Consider the following 17,935-nt stretch of genomic DNA (forward strand, 5'->3'; position numbering starts at 1 on the left):
AAAAAAAAAAAAAAAAAAAAAAAAAAAAAAAAAAAAAAAAAAAGAACCCTGCAAATAACAAACAATCAAATGTAAAGCCTCTGTCCAGAAAGTTCGGTGAACATGGCTATAGTTACAATGGATTGTTGTCCGACATAAAACAGCTATTACTGTCCTTTTGAAGTAATCCCTGTTCATGGTAATGCATATCTGGGAACGGTTGTAAAAATCCTGGGGAAACTCCTTGTGTAGTCATCTTTAGGGATGACCTTCAGGTGGATCATAACATGTCGGATGTTCAAAAACCTCTGGCTCTTCAGGGCTGATTTCAGTTTGGGGGATAAGAAAACGTCTCAGAGACACAACTCCCTTATTAGCCAGGAACTGCTGCACCGGAAATACAGTATGGGGCCGGGCAATGCGGTGGAGCAGGGTCCAGTTGCTTTGCTTGGCGTACCCACTTAGTTTGTTAGCAGGTGTTTCAGTATTTCCACATAAGTAGCAGCATTTAGCTTGATGCCCTCAGGGAGGAATTCTTTATGGATGAGACCCTCAAGAGTCAAAGAACAGCACGAATGTTGTCTTGATACTGGATTTCTCACTTTGCATCTTCTTGCTTTTCGCTGAATCTGGACCTCACTACTCCCATGTTCTGACGCCTGCTTTCGGAGTCGTGTCTCAAGCATCAGGTTTCGTCACCCACAACGATGGTTTTCGAAAATTCGTGTTTCGATCTGCCATGTCGATGAGGACTCCACAGGCGTCAAGCCAAAGTTGCATTTTTTCCAGAGTCAAAGTATGGGGCATAAGTCGGGAACAAAACTTGCATTTACCCAAATTGTGGGTCACTATGAGTGAGGTGAGCCATCTCACAGCAAATTCTCATTTTTTCGCCATCATTCGCACTGTCACGTGATGATCCGGGCCAGAAGTTCCTTCACTTTCTGTACGTTATAGAAGGTATGTGCAGTTGCAAGTTCACCACCACTGGAAGAGTCTTCACTGGTGTCCCGTCCTTCTCGGAAGTGTTTAAACCACTCGCACACGCATTTCAAGGTAACAGCACATTCTTCGTAAACAGTTTGCTTATCTAGTTTGAGTTTTGACCGCAGGCTCAGTACCTTCACTCTAAAGTGAGCTCTTTCCACACAATAAGCACACTCACAGTGCCACCACTCAGGAACTGGTTCAGGCCAGTCTTGACCTGTCTGGCACAGAATGCGCACACTGTTATGACTGTGAGCACTATGGCGTCATTCACCGAACTTTCTGGGCAGAGGCTGGGTTAAACACATTAAAAATTATAGCACAAAAACCATAAACAAGTTTAAAAGCATAATACTTTTTAAATTTAAGCAGACCATGTGCAAGAAACGTGTAAAACAGATACGGTCCATCAAATAAAAAAATAGCAAATGAAAATTTGATCCTGAAGACACAAAAATAAATATTCAGAAAATATATTTTACTTTATTTGTAGCAAAGTAATGAATTTAGAATTTAAAACTATGATTAAATTAATATTTTTAATATAGTTAGATGTATGTATTTAATTATGGCAAAGCACACTAGGGCTATCTGCCTAAGGGGAGGGATGCCTTCGTGGAGGACTTTCTAAGGGAAACTGGCTCGTATACACGTTACACATGGGGAAAACCACGAAAACGCCCATGCAGCCAGCCCGTTCGTGGAATTCAAACCTCGGACCGAACTACCAGTGTTCAGCGACTTTATCGCTCGGCCGCTGGTGGGCTAATATAGTTAGAAAAAACTTTCATTGTAATATTAAATTCCCCTCGGGGGTTGACTCAGGAGAATTCCTGGGAAGTATTGGCTAGGATCTGTCCTTAGACATTCTCAACTACGAGGGTATTAAATCAGTCTTCACAGGCTGTGCCTGAGTTTACTCGGGACGGTGTAGGCTCGGCAGAGACCATACTGGTACTGTCTCATCTGCCCCTGGTCCGTGCCTGAGTTTACTCGGGACGGTGTAGGCTCGGCAAAGACCATACTGGTACTGTCTCATCTGCCCCTGGTCTGTACCTGAGTTTACTCGGGACGGTGTAGGCTCGGCAGAGACCATACTGGTACTGTCTCATCTACCCCTGGGCCATGGGGTCGAAACATTGTAGATAAATAAGTTAGCGGGACGCACTTAATTCCGATTGGCAATGTACCTTAGGACAGAAGTTGTAATAATAAATTTAGTGTAGAAAATTGAATTTCCTGGATTATTGTTGCGAAGAACACAGAAAATATATAAATGAAATATATTCGAAACAGTTCATTCAGTTGCGGGCTGCCTCTACCCGAGGCTGGGTGCTTATGAATAAAGACAAAAAATTTTTAAAAAGCCATTCTTTATTTTCGTCAAAACAATCTTACTCTTCCCAGATCAGCTTTCGTTCTGTGTACAAGCAAAACATTCGAAACACTCAGCATGCAGGCTGACGTCACGAACAGCAGCGCCTCGCCCCAGTTATTACTTCAGTTCATTTCACAACATCCTTCCCCCCTTGAGACTCAGGTTGAGTCTCAAGCTCATAGCAAACATTATTTAAAAGATTAAGTCTTTTTGGAGCTGTTACAAGTCGTCCAGAGGAGGAATATTGTTGTATTACCATTTTATCAGGTGGAATTCCCCCTTTTAACGTACATCCAGCACTAGAATTAGATTCCTCTGCACCCAGCTTCTTATCAGAAATTATGTTTCTGTCATTGGCCTGTATCTCCAGAGGAAAGATGCGTTGTATTGGTCGTATAACTGTTCCATGCCGGGTCTTAAGTTTAACCTTGCGAATCTTTCCATCACGTCCAGGGATTAATTCTGTAATTCGGGCTAAGGGCCAAAATAAACGTTTTTTGTTATCATCTCCCATCAGTACTATTTCTCCAACTGCAGGTTCCCGAGATCGTTTTTCATTATGCTTTTGAACCAGTTGACTAAAGTATTCTTTTCTAATTCGTTGTATCAGATCATTTAACAATTTAGTTCTATACTTTAGTCTCCTATTAAGACTTCACGAATTTAATTCATCAAGATCTTCAACACTGGAATTTCTCTTCTCGATAAGAAATATGGCGGGTGTCAGAGGGACAAATTCCTGCGGATATTCAGAAACATACGTTAAGGGTCTACAATTAATTATAGTTTCACAATCACAAATAATAGTATAAACTTCTTCATATGACAACACTGATTTACCTGAAGTACGTTTCAGCAATTCTTTTACTGTACGAACCAACCTTTCCCACCAGCCGCCCCACCAAGCCGCAGTAGGTGGAATAAATTTCCAGAGTATCTTTTCAGTTCCCGTTTCCTTTAATACTTTATCCCAATTTAGTTTTGATAAATCATTAGATGCACCCCGAAAATTTGTCCCGTTATCACTATAAATTATTCTAGGGCGTCCGTGCCTAGCTACAAATCGTCGAAGCGCCAAGAGAAACGCATCAGTAGAAAGAGAATTAACAAGTTCAAAGTGAATGGCACGGTACACAGCGCGATCCACACTTTTCCTCCATTTTTAAAAACAAGGGTTCAGCCAAATCAATCCCCATGATTTCAAACGGCGCATATTCCTATTTTTTCAAGTTCCCATAACTCATTCAAAGGAACTCTCCTGACATGCATTGAAAATGTTTTCAAAATAGTATCCTTTTCATCCGAATTTCGTTTTCCAAATACCGTCCACCCAAGTTTCATTTCGATAGCTGTTACCCTCGACTGTAATTCAATAGAATGTCCCCTCAATAATTTTCCTATAACATCTGCTCCGATTAAAAGGTTAATTTCAGTTTCCTTTCGCAATGGATCATAAAATTCGATTTCCTTTTCTTTTAATTCATTCAAAATCTCTTTATCCTTAACCTTAGGCATAAAACCGCAAATCCTTTTTTCAGAAAGTGCTTCAAAACTACATGCGAACGTTCCCTTTAAATTGCTGACCTCGACCGAAAACACTTCATGTTGTTTAGATTTCGTTTCGTTCCCCCTAAACAGTGCATGTATAACTGTCTCCTCCCTCAGTGGAGATGCTTTAAGATGACTCATCATACTTTTACTAACGTAGCTACTTTGGCTTTCGCTATCAATTATGCAGCGAATAATTTTCTCACGACCTTGACACCGAACTCGAACGCAAAGCGTTTGCAAAAATACAGTTTCGCTTCTGCCACAGTTAGAAAGAGAACACGTATCTGAAACTTTTGAAACACGTATCTGATCATTATTGTTTAACTTTTGATTACACATTACATCAAAATGATTACAACTTTTGCAAACAGAACAACTTAACTTACATTTCAAAGGACAAAATTTACTAATGTGACTCGCTCTTTTCAGACAAGGGAAACAAGCACATTTTTTCAATAACAGTTGTTGTTTTTCAGCTAAAGTCATTTTTTTTGCGGAGTAACATTTTTCACTAAAATGTTTCTTTTCACAAAAATTACAGTTCGAAATACTCGTACCAGAATTCTCAAGACTTACTAGAGCTGACGTTGTTACGGGTTCATTTTGCTTTACCTGTTCGTGGGGAAAGTCTTTCTTCCGATGGTTCTGTTGGGAAGGGGAACGAGTTATTGCAAGTAGAACCATCTCTTCCCCCTTGACTTCCTGTTTTAAGAAATGCATTAAATGTTGCAAGGATCGAGTCCCTTTAGTTTCAATGGAGTCGTGATTTCGGCTTCTTTCCTACGCCATCAATACTTCTTCTGGTAAGCAACTTTATACTAAGGGGGTCAAAAAATCCCCATGTTTCTCTTGGGTTCTACCCAAACTTTCCAACGCTCGCAATCAGGGGCGTAGCTAGAGTTTCTAGCGCCCGGGGACAACCGAAGAATTGGCGCCCCTTCCTGTGTGCCAGAAATGGAAAATATTTCATTAAAAAATTTCGTAGCATCCATTTGGCGCCCCCTGGATGCTGCGCCCGGGGACAGATGTCCCCCCTTGCCCCACCCTAGCTACGCCACTGCTCGCAATTTTCCTTCTAGTTCATCATGCAGGGAGGGTAAATCAGTTTTTGCTTACGGCAGGTTGCGTTTTGAATATTCACAAATAAGCTACTTATTCAATCAATCACATTTATTTTTTTTTAAATTTTACATAGCGAAAGAAAAGAACATTCTACAAAAACATATCATGCTGCGTATATGCACGCTAGCGATAACGGCACAAGCACGAGGAAGAACTAACTACAACAAATCAGTTCACTTCACTTGAGAGAAAAGTACAGAGTTTAGTTGCAGCACTGCTATACATGAAAAAAAAACAAAGTTAACATTTAATTTAAGACAGACAAAGTAGACAGATGTCTTGTTTTGCACCCGCTAAGTCTTTCTGCACCGATGGGCGAAAAATCAAGCATAGGTGCGAAGGAAAGGTATATAGAAAGAGGGGCAATTTCGTATTTGAGGAGAGTAAAAAGGAACTTCGTACATCTTGTACGAGTTCAAAAGGCCAGGAAGAAAAGATGGGACAAAATAAAATTTAAAATAAATGGCCCAAAAATAATAGAGGGAAAAAGAAAAAAAAAAAAAGGGGGGGGGCCTATAGAAAGAAAAGGAAAAGAAGTAGAAAATATCCTAAAATACGATTGTGTCCATGAGTGTAGTTAAAAGGAGAAGAAACTGTCTTCATTTACAATAAATAGTGTCTCACAGGTGTGTTTGTGTAGTGAGTGTGTTTGGTAATGGTGAATAGATGTGTTACTGGGGAAAAAACAAATATTGACGGTGTTAAAATGCTTCGCATCAAGGTATTTAGCATGGAATATAAAGTAATATGTACGCTTGCATCCTGAGATATCAACAAAGGTCATCAAACAAAAGTATATATTAATTTAACCAAAGTAACTTATGCTACTTTCATTCTCAACATTTTCATACATTTTTCAAAAAGCAGCAGCAGACTAACAACATAGAACCATATACAATACAAGACCACAACCGCATACACCCAAAAAAATAAATAAATAAATAAAATAAAATATATATATATATATATATATTTATGTGTGTAAATTACTGAGTATATGTATTAAAAACACAAATTAAACAGTATTTATTAATTTAACTATCATAATTTATTACAAGATTAATTATTTTACTATCATAATTTATTACTAGTTAAATAATGTTAATATAACACAATGAGGCACACTGTTATTTATATAAGCTCATAGTTCTAAAAATTCATTTAAGGCGGTGAAGAATAAACCATCCCTTACATATGGACATTTAACAGATAGCAAAGAACAGTATGAGAAAAAATCGGTGAGGTATAATATTATTTAAAGGCGAAACTATATTCAAGCGATCTAGAAAGAAAAGAGAATCCAGAAGATCCGAGAGGGAAATAGCGCGATGCCCAAATTATCCCTCTCATCCCCAAATTTTCCCTCTCTCGAGATTCCTTAAGGGCTTTGTAAGTGTTGACAGACGTGAACTGATAACGCTGGCGTATGTTTCGAGTTGATACACAAAGGAAGCCACAAGCAATGGCAATTTCAAGTATTTTTTAATGCTTTAAACTGATGAAAAATTAAGATTTATTGATTTAAAGGCACTTATTTATAGAAATTTGATTTAGTTTAGATGAAAGAAAAGTACTTATCTTAAAATTCCAGGCTTTTGGAGTATATCCTTACATTGTCCGCTGTTTTATTCTCGTCAACATCGGAGCCGAAATTCATTGGAATGATATAGGTTTTGTAGGGGAAAAATAAACATTTTTCAAAGAAATTTAATTGATAATCACCAAGAGGAAAGGAAAAATTTTCACTTTTTTTACGGAGCGCAGTGATCGTGCTACCGCTTGCCTCGGTGATCCAATTGCCTTTAATTTAAGAATTCGTTGTATGGTTGCTGCATGCTCTTGCGGTTACAGCGTTTTTCATCACTAGACTTAACAAGTCTCTCACATAGATTTGCACAAGTAAATCTTCGCGTCCAAAGCGCTCTCTTAGTTGTTCGATGGCTTTAGGATAATTAGCTGCCGTTGCCGGGAAGCTAAGAACTAGGCCTTCTGCCTTGGGTTCCATGGCCTGCAACAGATACTGCATTTTATCTTCATCAGCAATACTTTTGTCGTCGTGAATTTTCTGGAACTGACTCCAAAAAGTCAGGTAATCTTTAGCTTCACCACTGAATTTTTTCAAGCTCAATTTTAGGCAATTAAAATTTTTTCGATTCGGAGTTACTTGGAAGAGAGGAGGCTTGTATTTCCGCATCTATTTCAGCACACTGTTCTAGAAACTTATCTCGGTAATGTTCCGCTTCTTGAAAATCATCACTAAATAATTTTTCTCCATCTTCAGTCTGCAAAATCTTCTGCGAGATAGCACTCTGGCATACGTCAAGTCTCTGGAATTAATCACAAAGTTGACACTTCAAAATCGAAAGTATTTTTAAATCTCTTACTTCTTTAGTTAATTCACTTTCGGTTTTCCTTGATGTTTGAGAAAACGCAATTCTAAGTCCTCTTCTTTGGGCCTTTAAAGCGATCAAATTCATCTTCAAAGTATATTCAAAATCAAAGTTCAAAATCAAAAGCTCAATCGGAAAATTCTAATTCACCCGGTTCCGCTGAGAGTACCAATATGTTGCGAAGAACACAGAAAATATATAAATCAAATATATTTAAAACAGTTCATTCAGTTGCGGGCTGCCTCTACCCGAGGCTGGGTGCTTATGAATAAAGACAAAAAATTCTTAATAAGCCATTCTTTATTTTCATCAAAACAGTCTTACTCTTCCCAGATCAGCTTTCGTTCTGTCTACAAGCAAAACATTCGAAACACTCAGCGCGCAGGCTGACGTCACGAACAGCAGCGCCTCGCGCCAGTTATTACTTCAGTTCATTTCACAATAATTATAAATCTAAAAGAAGTTAGGAAAAGGATATGCTCATTTGTAGCAAGGTAATGAATTTAGAGTTTAAAACTACATTAATTAATATTTTGAATATAATTAGAAAAAGCCTTCATTGTAGATTACCCGAATTTTAAAACTTAAAGAACTTAGGAAAAGGATATGCTCATTATAAAAATTGAACCACATAAAGTTTGACTCCCGTACAGTCGGTCACAAAAGTATTCGAACACCGGTACCCTATCAGAAAATGACAAGATGGCGTTTTTTTTTCTCTTTCTCTCTGTGTGTCGTGTTATTCCATCCTAGGTTTTCTTCTCCCCCCCCCATCTTGGAAAAAACTGGAAAAAATTGGTCACGATCTCTTTTTGAATGGGGAGATGACATTTTGAGAAAAAGCTGACGACCCTATCTTGGAGAATGACCATGACCGCTCTACACACCCTTTCTCTCTCTCTCTCTCTCTTTGAATTGGGAAGCCATTTTGGGAAAAAGCAGACGACCCTATCTTGGAGAATGGAAATGAACGCCTCTCCCTCTCTCTTTGGGAAGCCATTTTGGGACCCTCTATTCTTGGGGAGGGAGAAAACTGAAGTCTGCACTTCGCTGTCTCTGAATGCGGAAAGCCATTTTGGGAAAAGCGGACCCTCTTCTTCTGATCTTGGAGAACTGGAAATGAACGCTCTACACGATCTCTCTTTGAATTCAGACGGTATTTTGGGACCTTCTAATGTTGGAAAACTGAAATGGACGCTCTACGCTTTTTCTCTCTCTCTCTCTTTGAGATGAGTAGCCATTTTGGAGGATTCTCAACCACCATCCTTACCTTGGAAAACTGAAATGAACGCTCTACACCTTCTCTCTCTCTCTCTTTCTCTGAAATGGGTAGCCATTTGAAAACTCCCTAACTTTGGAAAAAAACAGAAATGAACGCTCTACACCATCTCTCTTTGAAAATGGGGGTGTCATTTTGAGACCTCCCTCCCCTAAACTTGGAAAAAAAACTGAAATGAACGCTCTACACTTTCTCTCTTTGGACATGGGTAGCCCTTTAGGGACCCTCTCCTCTTGGTAGAAAAAAAAGAACTGAAGTGAAGGCTCTACACAATCTTTCTTGGAATGGGATCCATATTTCGGGAAACGTGGATCACCTCATGCTGGAAAACTGAAGTGAACCACCAAGATTGGACTCTATATAATATTTTTTTTAATTGACATCATGACCCTCCTCCAATTTCTTATTAAAAAAATTGTTTTTTTTTTTGTTTTCGTTTTTATCCCATTTCCGATGTGATTTCAGAAATGCAATTCCATAACAGTTCAATTTCATTCGAGGTTAAATGATCTAAACAGTCTTTGACCCACCCATCCGTATGATTATTTTCTTCTCCTTCCTGTTGCATCAAATTTTGTAAGTCCATATAATCATTCCATACGGGAAGGGCTGGATCCTCACAAGGCTGTCTTGAAACACTTGGAGTCTCTTTGGGATGAGTGGAGGGATCTAGGATGTCTGGACCCGGCTGCGATTCTACCTCCATGATTTCTGGACCCGTTGGAACTTGTGAACCCGGCTGAAATTCTACCTCTACCATTTCTGGACCCGTTGGAGCTTGTGAACCCGGCTGTGATTCTACCTCCATGATTTCTGGACCCGTTGGAACTTGTGAACCCGGCTGTGATTCTGCCTCCATGATTTCTGGACCCGTTGGAACTTGTGGACCCGGCTGACATTCTACCTCTACGATGTCGGGACTTTTTGAAGCTTGTGGACCCGTCTGACATTCTACCTCTACGATGTCGGGACAGGTTGGAGGAGAAGAAGAAGAAGAGGATACTGGTAGAGGTTCTGTCTGTGAGGAGTCCGAAAGAGGCTGCCTGTTTGAACAAGTCGGGGAAGAAGAAGAAGAAGCTTCTGGGTTCTGAAGCGGATCTTGCACGCCAGGTAGGTTCCGGTAAGTCGACCATTTTTTAAGAGGTAATTTTTTTTCTTCCTCCTCATCTTCAATCGTGATGACTTCAATTTCATTCCGTTGCCGGGTCGATTTGTTTCGGGCCATGACGGTTTGGTCCAGCTCCTCTTATCATCTAAGGAAGGGATGGGTAAAGGTGGCGGGGCTCTTCTTCTTGAAACACCATCGGCGATTGGAAAGAAATCTCCTTTTTCAATTGTTTCCAAAGCGAGTACGAGCACCGATCGACGAGAAAGAGACTCTTCTGGGTTGTGACGATGAGATATTGCGTTTTCGGGGGAACGACATAGTTTTGAAAAGGTCTTAGAATATATTTCTTATATTTCATCCTGTCGCTGACTTTAAATCTTCTTTCCTTCAGATTGGGGGACGATGATTCGTAATAGGCGAGAGGAGCGGCTGTGGTCTGAACAATATGAACTTCGTCCTCAGCCGTCGTTCTCACTCCAAACGTAAAATATCGTTTGTTTGAATGGGCCGTCTCAAAGCTCGATCCATCCGATTCCAAGAGAAGGGAGATTCCTCTTTCGTTTGTTGCGATTCGAATAAATTTCTGTATATATTCTGAACGAGCAGGTTGGAGGATTCGACATCTTGGTTGAAAGAAACGATCGCTTGATGAGGTGGTAAATGCGGAATAAATGTCGCACAATGACACGCCAAAAAGATTTTCAAGTTGGAGATTTGCTTTAGCGTCTTCAAATCCTCCCCGTTCGAAATCCGTTGAGTTGGAAAAACGTCTAATAGCGACATGGCTCCCAATGGAAAAGAAATGATCTCGCCCAGTACTCTCGTCTTTTTATATATATATATAGACACACACAGACACACATAGAGGCTCTATGACGGCCGTTTTATTTGTTTTTTTTGTTTCTCTCTCTCTTCTTTCCAAGAAATCTTATCTCCATGACCTCTTTTTCTTTTCTTAAAAGATGAATGTGTGTGGGAATGAGGAAGCGAAAGTAATAATTTAATTAACAAAAAATTATCCAACCATGACCTTCTTTTTTTTTTCAAAGTCACCCTTTCCAATCCAAGGACGTCCAGAGATAGAGGAAGCAGGGAGAGAGGAGGAGGGAAGGGAAGGTCACACTCTCTTTCTCTCTATAAATAAAAGGGGAGAGCCCCAAAGTCGTATTTTTGTCCAAGTGGATCATGAGGAGGCATCCCCAGCTCACTACGTGTATTCCTTTCAAATATAAATATGTTGATCTTTCCTTTTATATCATCCAAGGAGTCGTTTACCTGAAAGCCTCCGATTTTTCAAAATGTGCGGGTTATCATACCGTGGGGAGTTGTCAAAAGATGCGGGACGAATTTTTGTCCGACGAAAACGTGTTGATGGCTCGTGACATTCCACCTTTGGATGCACAAATTTTGTTAATGAAACGAGCCAAATATTTTTACACGTCCCACTTTCTAACCGTCTCGCAAATGAATAGGATTATGGATCGTCTTGAGAAGACAAAAGGGATTCTCGTTCATTTTAGTGAATGGTTGCACAAATGTCTGCACGAACCTCTCTCGATCGAGAAGACTGGGAAGAATACCTATTATATTCTTCTCGAGGACTCTCCTCCTTCGTCTCATCTTAGAGAGGCCACGACTTTTGAAAAAATCCTCGAGCAAGAAAAAATAGAATGGTGGAACAACTACCCCATCCCTCTCCCCGAGCATCAAGAGGAGCCTGTTCAGAAGAAAAAGAAAAAACCTTTCCAAAAGCCTATCCTCATCCTCCTCGATAATGATGGGGATGAGGAGAAGCCTGTTCAGATTCCTCTCCGTTTGTCAAAACCCGTCGAGGATGAAAAACCTCTCCCTTTCTCAAGACCCCTTGAGGAAGAGAGACCCTTCGAGAAGGAGAGATCTCTCCCATTGTCAAACCTCCTCGAAGATGAAAAACCTCTCCCTTTCTCAAGACCCCTCGAGAAGGAGGGACCTCTTCCTTTATCAAACACCCTCGAAGATGAAAAACCTCTCCATTTATCAAGACCCCTCGAAAATGAGGGACCTCTCGATTTGTCAAAACCCCTCGAGGATAAGGGAACCAAAACTTCTCTCTCTTTCGAAGAGGAGGAACCTCTCAATTTGTCAAGACCCCTCGAGAATAAGGGAACCGAAAATCCTCTTTCTTTCTCAAGACTTCTCGAGGAGGAGGAGGAGGAGAGACCGCTCCATGTCTCAAGACAGGACCCCCCTCTATCTCTTGAGGATCCGAGGGAAACGATTCCTATTGAAAAACCATCTATCGACGATCCCCAGAAAAGGTCTTCGGAGGAGATTAGACTTCCATGTAGAAAACGAATCTGCCACAATCATCATCATCATAATAATAATAATATACCCCCTTCTCAACAACAGAATCCTACAACATTTGCAGATAAATGCATTCAAACCAATCCCTTTATAGTAACCCTTTTGATTGGAGAACCCGTGCATTAGCCTCGAAAAAAAATGAGATTCTAGACTGTTTCTATGACCAGAATGTTAAGCCAATAGATAGGTCTAGCTCAGAATTTTTCTTTATTAAAGAAAATAAATAAATAATCCAAAGACTATTCGTAAATATAAATGGTAAAGTCTCGAGTCGGCTGGAAAAAAATTTTCAGAGCTGAGAAAAATTCTCCAACTCAAAAAAAAAAAAAAAAAAAAAAAAAAAAAAAAAAAAAAAAACTTTTTGTTAATTTTTATCATGTTTTAGACATGATAAAAATTAACGACCCCCTTCCCTTTTCGTCTGGGAATGTTGTCTCACTCTTTTGAAAAACAAATCGTGATTCATTCATGGAATGATTGCCATTAGAGAAAGGATGAGTCATGGTCTATTTTTAGAAAGGGTGAGACATCCTTCCCAGACAAAAAGGGAGGGTCATTAATTTTTATCATGTCTAAAAACATGATAAAAATTAACCAAAAAAAATTTTTTTTTTCATTAGAGAATTTTATTTCAGCTCTGAGAAATTTTTTTTCTCCCAGCCGATTCGAGACTTTACCATTTTTTTTTAAGAATGATTTCTCCCTGATCTATTATTTCAAAATTCCAAGTTTCGCTTCAGAACCATCTGTGCTGTTGAAGAAGTAACGTGATATATGTATTTTTTAATGAGTTCTGTCAAGATTGAATTGTGCAGGATCGACCTTGCGAATTTCTTCTCTGTGTCTTTAAATAATAATGATACCGAACTGCTTTTTGTAGAGCGCAATGGAAAAAACCTTTTGTATGGTTAGGACAATTCATGTGTTCGATCCCATTGTATTTGAGAATCTCTTGCGTCGATCCCGAAATGCAATAAATGGATCTTTGCAACCATTTCTCTAAAAACCGCCGTTTCATTTCTCCTCGCACCCAAATCATGGAAAAGGGTTCCGTCAACATCGTTAACACCCATGGAAAATAACTGTACGGAATTTCTCCTTCGTACCACGACAAGCCGTGATAATAATCACTCGCCCACACAGCGGTTCGTTTTTCTTTCTCGGTGAGCATTTGCCATGGAAAACGGGGGTTTAAAAACAAATACCCCTCGAGAAGTACAGTCGGCCACAAAAGTATTCGAACACCGGTACCCATTCAGAAAATTTACTTTTCCGTTGAGAAACAAAATTGTGTCCAGAGTCTATCTTGGTTCGATAGACAAAAAAAAAACAAAAGGATGGCTCATGTCCAAAATTGGCTAGGTGCATGAAACAAAATACAACATGACCTATCTGGGTGAGATGGGAAACAAAATGGCTGCTCACGTAATCCATTATTGCGCTCATAGAAAACGCAAAGTGTGGCTGCGGCTCATCTCGGTTCGCGAAGAGTGAAAACCCAAAACGGTCTGCAGTGTCTATCTTTGTTGAATGAGAAAACAAAAGGATGGCTCATGTCCAGTTTATTTAGGTGTGGGAAAAAATATAGCGGGACCTATCTGGATGAGATTGTCTCCAGCGATCCAGTATAGACTTTTTCCCCATCTGCAATAGGTGACATCTATAAACAATTCCATTGAAATCTCCTCGAAATATAAGAAACAGCTAACTCGTGAAATTGTAAGGTATTCCAAAAGAATTCCACTTCTTGAAGAAGGAAAAACATCCTAGATGCAGATGAGGTAGAGAGAGAAAAAGCATGTTGCACCATGGAGAGCGCGCACGGTTCTGAACAGAAAACGTGGAATGCTTTTATAGAAAAGAGTTGAAAGTGAAAGTAAAAGCCGATTGGAAATTTTTCAATTGGTTACCGACTGTGAAAAAATTTTCAGAGCTCAGAAAAAAAATTCTGAAATGTAAAAAAAAAAAAAAAAAAAAAAAAAAAAAAAAAAAAAACTTTTTGTTAATTTTTATCATGTCTTCTAGACATGATAAAAATTAACCCTACCCCCCTTTTGTGTGGGAATGTTGTCTCACTGTTTCTAAAAATAGACCATGACTCATTCTAGGAATTATATGTTTTAAAAAGGATGAGTTTAAAGTTTATAAGATAAGATAAGTTTTTAAAAAGGATATGTTTTAAAAAGTCTTTGGGTTTCTCCATTCCAAAGTAAACAAAGTGAAGACATCAAATTAATAGAAAAAAAAGGAAGAGGTTCTTTTTTTTTTTTTTTTTTTTTATAGCTCTGGAAATATTTTTCCAATTCAACAGCCATAAAATATTTCCATCCAATACAATTTCATTTTTACATTCACTTTCAATTCATTTCTTATATCTATAAGAACATTTCATTTTTCTGTTCAGATCAGTGTGGGTTGTTCAAGATGCAGCAACTCTACTCCATCCCACAACCAGGAAAAAAAGATGTTCTTTCATGAGATGTTCTTTTGGCTTTCGAAAACAATGATGACATGATGATTGTAATACATTTCGGTTCTCATGTCCCATGCTTGAACTCAGAATTATTTCCAGAACTCTGAAAATTTTTCCTAGTCAGCTCGATAACCCAGCTTTCGTATATTTATTTTTTAAGCCACTCGAGTTTCGACTTCCCATCCGTGTGTGCTGTGCATTCAACCTGGAGACACATTCCCTGAGCTCTAAGAAAATGTTTCCCAGCCCACTCGATCCCTGAAATGGATTAAAAAAAATTCTTTCATACATTTTTAAAGCTCAAGAGTGTTAGGTGTCATGGAAAGAGCCTTTTTTCCCCTGAGCTCTAAGAAAATGTTTCCCAGCAGACTCAATCGCTGAAATGGATTAAAAATAAATTCTTTCATACATTTTTAAACCTCAAGAGTGTTAGCTGTCATGGAAAGAGCCTTTTTTCCCCCTGAGCTCTAAGAAAATTTTTCCCCTCAGACTCAATCGCTGAAATGGATTAAAAATAAATTCTTTCATACATTTTTAAACCTCAAGAGTGTTAGCTGTCATGGAAAGAGCCTTTTTTTCCCCTGAGTTCTGAGAAAATGTTTCCCAGCAGACTCAATCGCTGAAATGGATTAAAAATAAATTCATTCATACATTTTTAAAGCTTAAGCGTGTTAGATCTCTTAGTTCTCATGGAAAGAGCCTTTTTTTCCCCTGAGCTCTAAGAAAATGTTTCCCAATCCCCTCAATCGCTGAAATGGATTAAAAATAAATTCTTTCATATATTTTTAAAGCTTAAGCGTGTTAGTTCTCATGGAAAGAGCCTTTTTTTCCCCTGAGCTCTAAGAAAATGTTTCCCAGCAGACTCAATCGCTGAAATGGATTAAAAAGAAATTCATTCATACATTTTTAATCCTCAAGAGTGTTAGCTGTCATGGAAAGGGCCTTTTTTTTCTCCAGCCCACTCAATCGCTGAAATGGATTAAAAATAACTTCTTTCATACATTTTTAAACCTCAAGAGTGTTAGCTGTCATGGAAAGAGCCTTTTTTCCCCCTGAGCTCTAAGAAAATTTTTCCCCTCAGACTCAATCGCTGAAATGGATTAAAAATAAATTCTTTCATACATTTTTAAACCTCAAGAGTGTTAGCTGTCATGGAAAGAGCCTTTTTTTCCCCTGAGTTCTGAGAAAATGTTTCCCAGCAGACTCAATCGCTGAAATGGATTAAAAATAAATTCATTCATACATTTTTAAAGCTTAAGCGTGTTAGATCTCTTAGTTCTCATGGAAAGAGCCTTTTTTTCCCCTGAGCTCTAAGAAAATGTTTCCCAATCCCCTCAATCGCTGAAATGGATTAAAAATAAATTCTTTCATATATTTTTAAAGCTTAAGCGTGTTAGTTCTCATGGAAAGAGCCTTTTTTTCCCCTGAGCTCTAAGAAAATGTTTCCCAGCAGACTCAATCGCTGAAATGGATTAAAAAGAAATTCATTCATACATTTTTAATCCTCAAGAGTGTTAGCTGTCATGGAAAAGGCCTTTTTTTTCTCCAGCCCACTCAATCGCTGAAATGGATTAAAAATAACTTCTTTCATACATTTTTAAAGCTCAAGCGTGTTAGCTGTCATAGAGCTGCAGATGAGGTAGAGAGAGAACAAGCATGTTGCACCATGGAGAGCCCACACGGTTCTGAACAGAAAACGTGGAATACTTTTATAGAAAAGAGTTGAAAGTGAAAGTAAAAGCCGATTGGAAAGTTTTCACTTGGTTGCCGACTGGGAAAAAATTTTCAGACCTCAGAAAAAAAAATCTGAGATGTAAAAAGAAAAAAAAAAAAAAAAAAAAACTTTTTGTTAATTTTTATCATGTCTTCTAGACATGATAAAAATTAACCCTACCCCCCTTTTGTGTGAGAATGTTTTCTCCCTGTTTCTAAAAATAGACCATGACTCATTCTAGGACATTCCAAAGTAAACAAAGTGAAGACATCAAATTAATAGAAAAAAAGAAAGAGTTTTTTTTTTTTTTTTTTAGCTTTGGAAATATTTTTTCCAATCAACAGCCAAGAAATATTTCCAGCCAATTCAATTTCATTTTTACTTTCACTTTCAGTTCATTTCTTATATCTATAAAAACATTTCATATTTCAGTTCAGATCAGTGTGGGTTGTTCAAGATGCAACATCTCTACTCCATCCCACAACCACGAAAAAAAGATGTTCTTTCATGAAGAATTTTTTTGGCTTTCAAAAACAATGATGACATGATGATTGTAATACATTTGTGTTCTCATGTCGCATGATTGAACTCAGAATTATTTCCAGAACTCTGAGAATTTTTCCTAGTCAGCTCGATGAACCAAATTTCGTATATTTATTTTTTAAGCCACTCGAATTTCGACGTCCCATCCGTGTGTGCTGTGCATTCAACCTGGAGAGACATTCCCTGAGCTCTAAGAAAATGTTTCCCAGCCCACTCAATCGCTGAAATGGATTAAAAACAAATTGTTTCATACATTTTTAAAGCTCAAGCGTGTTAGCTGTCATGGAAAGAACATTTTTTTCCCTGAGTCTAAGAAAATGTTTCCCAGCAGACTCAATCGCTGAAATGGATTAAAAATAATTTCGTTCCTATAGTTTTAAAGCTCAAGCATGTTAGCTCTCATGAAAAGGGCCTTTTTTTTCCCCAGTGCACTCAATAGCTGAAATGAATTAAAAACAAATTCTTTCATACATTTTTAAACCTCAAGAGTGTTAGGTGTCATGGAAAGAGCCTTTTTTTTCCCTGAGCTCTAAGAAAATGTTTCCCAGCAGACTCAATCGCTGAAATGGATTAAAAATAAATTCTTTCATACATTTTTAAACCTCAAGAGTGTTAGCTGTCATGGAAAGAGCCTTTTTCCCCCTGAGCTCTAAGAAAATTTTTCCCCTCAGACTCAATCGCTGAAATGGATTAAAAATAAATTCTTTCATACATTTTTAAACCTCAAGAGTGTTAGCTGTCATGGAAAGAGCCTTTTTTTCCCCTGAGTTCTGAGAAAATGTTTCCCAGCAGACTCAATCGCTGAAATGGATTAAAAACAAATTCTTTCATACATTTTTAAAGCTCAAGCGTGTTAGCTGTCATGGAAAGGGCCTTTTTTTTTCCCCAGCCCACTGAATCGCTGAAATGGATTAAAAATAACTTCTTTCATACATTTTTAAAGCTCAAGCGTGTCAGCTGTCATAGAAACTGAAATTTATGTCATGGTTTGTGTCTCACACGTCGTCCACGGTATGGTTTGAAGTGAAAATTGAAAACCCGGTATGAAAAATCTCTTTAAGTTCA

This window comes from Stegodyphus dumicola, chromosome 9, assembly GCF_044657685.1.
Source record: "Stegodyphus dumicola isolate Sdum_Otavi_A_Nest chromosome 9, ASM4465768v1".
In the NCBI taxonomy this organism is placed as follows: Eukaryota; Metazoa; Arthropoda; class Arachnida; order Araneae; family Eresidae; genus Stegodyphus; species Stegodyphus dumicola.